The sequence below is a fragment of the Pinus tabuliformis genome, chromosome X, assembly GCF_031772625.1.
Source record: "Pinus tabuliformis cultivar Carrire ecotype Pingquan chromosome X, CPIR1, whole genome shotgun sequence".
NCBI classification, from domain to species: domain Eukaryota; kingdom Viridiplantae; phylum Streptophyta; class Pinopsida; order Pinales; family Pinaceae; genus Pinus; species Pinus tabuliformis.
The window spans coordinates 1,357,839,191-1,357,844,279 of NC_142308.1; positions in this window are offsets into that span (position 1 = coordinate 1,357,839,191).

A 5,089-nucleotide genomic window follows, 5' to 3' on the forward strand; every position below is an offset into this window, starting at 1 on the left:
GTAGACTCCAGGATGCTCTCAAAACAAGACTTTTATGACAAAGAGATGTTTTCCTACAAATTTTGTCTAGAGATCTTGCAGATGCTTATATGGGCAGGTCACTTTAGTCTTATCAATCTTGGAATAGGTTCTCAAGTTTTCTCTGGATGATCACATAAACAATGAAATCTTTTTATTTATTGCACCTGAACTTTGTATGTACTGCAAAATTTTTGGAAATGATAACTCTGATATTATGGTGATCTAATAGCTACCTTTTTAGGAATTGTTGGAAGCCTTGAGTATTGGTTGGCTCACAGGTTGTTACTTTCAAAGGTCCCAAACAATAGGTGGAAGCATGTTAAGCATTTGAACAAGTGTTTGGAATTTTTTAATGAACAAGAGCATTTGGTGGTTTGTGCATGTGCTCATGAACAACTCAATTCCATGATGAACATTGAAAGTGATGTGCAAGTTTGTGCTGCTGGGGACCTTCTTTCTAGGCTACAACAATAGATGCTTGTCAACACTATTGAAATGAAGGAATATGACACCACACCAATAAAATTTGACAGGGTTTCAGAGATCTCATTAAAAAAAATTATGAAGTTGATGCTTCAGCTTATGATGCCTTGCAAATTTTTCAAGTTGATAAGCATCCAAGCAGCATGGATATTAGCAAAGAAAAGGAATTATTTTTTTTATTTGGCATGTTTAAAAACTGTGTCATTTTCATCAGCTAACGTCTTTTAAGGACTTGGCTCTTAAGGCCTATATTAGATCTCAACATTTTGAATTGTCATCTCAACACTATACCACTGCACCATCACTGTGATGAAATGATGCCAGCCCTGCACAACACTTTGAAAAATGTGAAAGATATTCCACATCTACTCAAGATTTTGGTTTTTAGGTTATCTATCAAGATTGGATGATTAGACATCAATGTCAAATTGTATGAGTTCCATTTCACATACAAGGAAATTTTTTGAAATTGGGATTTCAAAAAGACAGCATGAGCATGCAGGAATGTTCAATTTGAATATTGTAAGATAGACTTTTACATGCATTACAATTGAGCTTGTCCATATCTATGAAGTTTGAAATGATAATGGGATTCTTTGAATTTAATCAAAGCAATAGAAACAAATACAAAATGATGATTGCATCCAAGAGTTGTCTAGAGTTGGATGAATTGAAGGAAATATATGAGGGCTTGCTTGAGGAGATTTAATCACTTCAGCTGCAATGCCTCCCATGTAAAGCTAATAATCCCAAACACGGGCCCATTATGTATATACCTCAAATTGGTTATCAATTATGCCTTTCTAGAGTTAAACTCGATGATAGTGAATTGGAAAATCTTAAAGACACGGAGTTTGCTTGTGTAGGCAAAAAGGAACATCAAGAAGAGTACTTTTATCGTACTTCAAAAACAAAAGAGTTGGATCTTCTTCAAGGACACATTTGTCATAAAATTTTAGATATAGAAAGACCCATAATAAGATATTTGGAATTACAACTTTAGCCTTTCTCAATGAATTTTCATATGACATCAAATTTCATTGGGGAGCTAGACTGCATGCTCTTGTTGGCATTAGTTGGAAACCATTACATGTATGTCATGCCAGTGCTCACTGCAGAGGATGCACTTGAGATAAAAAAAGGAAATCCCTCTTTTTTTGTAGGGAATAATGCCTTCTCCCTGTCAGAAACCCCTGCAAGCATTGATAGCTTGCCTGTATAGAATGTTGATGGCACTATTTTCCCTGTGATCAAAAGGTCAATACATAAAAAATTGGGGACTAAGGAATCTAATCTATCCTAGACTAGTTATGTCCAGATTGCTTACAGCAGAAAACCATTAGACAATGAGGAAAGGGATCCTATTAAGTTCAACCTTGGAGTATTAGCAAATAGCAAAGTGGCAACAAAAGAAGTGGAAGATGTCAAACATAATGTCACATAGGAAAATGTCACACATAATGTGAGGGTACCCAAAGCATATTTTTGAATTAATGGAAACATGGAGTTAATGATGGTCATCCATATATTCTCAATCAAATAAGCCTAGATTATTTATGCCCTCATGGACTCTCATGTGCTATACTACAAAAATAGCTTTCTATCAAGACAACATCAACACCTATATCTACTCAATTGTGAGAATATTCGTATAAATCCACAATAAAAGATGTTGTGGCTCCAAAAATTTACAGGTTGGATAAGTCCTCACAATATATATGGAGTCTTTTGTAATACAAAAGTTTATTCAAAACTTGTTCCCATAGTAAATTTGGGCAATTGTGTTTCTACTGTTTTCAAAAATTTTGTTATTCCTATACTCCTATGTCAGACTAGTTAGTTTGCAATGCATTTATAGTAGCTTTTCATTTACACATTAATTATTGTATCATTCCATTTCCCAGTGTCCTAGAAATTTGTATGTGGCATTTTTAAACATTTACCATTTCCCAATTCCAAATGCACTTTTTGATTCCTGGTGGCAAGAATCACATTAAGTGGCAATATTTTGCTATTGAATTGTGTTTGTATGGTGAAGCATAGACCTTAAAAGCGTATATATGGTAGTTGTCCATTCTTCCCAACCCAAATTGTCCTGCAATGATATTGTACCACCACTTGTTTCTACAAAGAAGTTGCAATCAATCCAGTATCACAGAGATGACACCATAGTGCATGGTTTTATGACTCATATTCTAACAGAAATTATATCAAATGATAGAACAAAATCATAGGTTGAAGTACTTTGTCCACTTAAAAAGCATCTAATACTAGCCAACAAGATGGAAATTCAATAGTGAGGTAGATGGAATACTAAGCCACCACCATTGTTCCATTCCTTCAATGCTCTCAATAAATTCCTATCTTATTTGTTGGAGAAGGGCCATTTCATAGGAAAGGGGAAAGAAAACTTTAGGAATGCTTATCAAACCATGTAGCACATATCCTAGTCTTCACTCTCAAAAAGGACTTCCATTGTTTTTACTAGCATAAATTCCCATTACCTCCAAGGACAACACTTTAATTACTAAATGAGAGTTACAAAAATACTCAGACACATTACAGGACAAATCATACTAAAAGACATTTACCTATAGAATTTGGTTCTTTAAATAAAGAAAAAGTTCCTTCCATATTTTCGACAAATAATGTAACTTCCCACTACCTAGAGAGACAGTACTCTAATTACTAAATGGAAGTTACAAAACCACTTGGACACATTAGAGGATAAAACATATTAAAATACATGTCCCTATGAAAGGAGATAGTAATGGGCCCAAAAATTTCTTATAATCTAGATTAAAACACCCATGATCTTCTCCCTACTCAGTGAAATTGTCTCAACTTTTGAATAAACAATTTTCACCATATTTACAGACCATAAAAAGTCATAAAACAATCTTAATCTTCTTCTGATGTAATTGGATTAATACAGATAGTAGAGATACGTCCTTACATATTGTGAATTGGCCTTTACTAGTTGTTGAAGCAGAACAATGATATGCTACCAATGGTCCTCGCTTGTTCTATTGAAGAGGAAATGTCATCCATATAAGTTATTGCATGATTAGTCAAAATCTCAACTATATTTCATCTTTTTGATAGTTTTTCAACACAATTTATAATTGTAATGATTTCAAGATGTACAATTTTCTAAACTATTTCAATGTCCTCTAAAAGTAGGTAGCAAAATAACCTACTTTTTTACTTTATTTTAAGTAAGGAGCAAAGTATAAGAGATGAAGGAGGCTTTCTAGTCATACAAGTATTCACAGAATCATAACTCCACCCTTTTTATTTCCAATCTCGCTATTCTCTCATTTATACTCTTGAGCTTTAGAAGCAACTAGTTTTTATTGACCTCAATAATCCTTTGATCTTCTAGAAACTATTAGGTTCCTATACCAATAGGATTCATAATTTTGAATGACTAAGGTTAAGCCTTGTAATATTGTACATACCTTTTCTTTCTACAAATGTTTTCCATATAAAAAATTAAAAAATGTAAAGAGGGTATGTCCTAAAAGAAATATCAAAGAACAAAAAGAATAAGAAAGGGTTAAAAAATGAAAATATATGAACCCCAAAAACAAAAAGAGATCATGAAAGTGTGTAAGTCTAAATGCCACTACTATTTTACTGTTTTATTGTCTTAAATAATGGTTTTGTGCAGCTTTTCATTCATGCCACAAACCATGGTAATCAAACTGTTTAATCTTGATCATATCATGCTTTGAATTTTATGTTTATAGTTAGAGAATAAAATATGACCAAAAATTTTAATCTTGGCAGATCAGTAGATAGGTAGAGAAATAAAAGGAGCTCATAAGCTTAATCTGAGCCCTTGGAAGACATAAGGTTAGAAGTAGATAGTTTTCTTTATAAAAGAAAAGGTAAGAAAGGGTTTTCTAGCCTAAATGCACCCAAATAAATGAAGAAGAATAAAATGTTAGGGTAGATAATGGGTAAGTAGAAGAAAGGTTGCTGAAGTATAAAGTTGACTGGATCAAAACACATGCATCATGCTTAGACATATACTTCAATATGTATGATCAATTCTGGAAGCAACAACGAAGGTTAAAAGTTAATTTAATTAACTCCCCCTCATTCAATTTTTCCCCTTACTAATTTCCTATCCAAAAGTATGTTCTAGTACTTTAAATCCTTCAAGTCAAAGAGGCTCAAAGCATTTCTCTAACTTTTGGTGGGACGGGATCCTCACCTTAATGACTTATGGACATCGAGTGTTAGAATCCCCTTCATAAAAGTCATCCCCCTTCATTTTCCTAATAAAACCGCTTTCCCTAAGGTTAAACTTCATTTTCCTAGGAAAAGTAAGCAACTCCATGTTAATCACATTTCATTTAAAAAACCCACAAAAATATTTTATCCTAAGCATATGTGAATAAAATGAATAAACATCACATTTTTTCTTAGGGTATGTTCACTCCACTCATCACATTTCAAATTAATTTTTAACATATTTATGTAAATCCCGATATACCTTTTCCCATATATTAATTAAATCCCCTATGTAAATATCTCAACCCTTAGTTTAATTATAAACCATAGTTTACCCCCTACA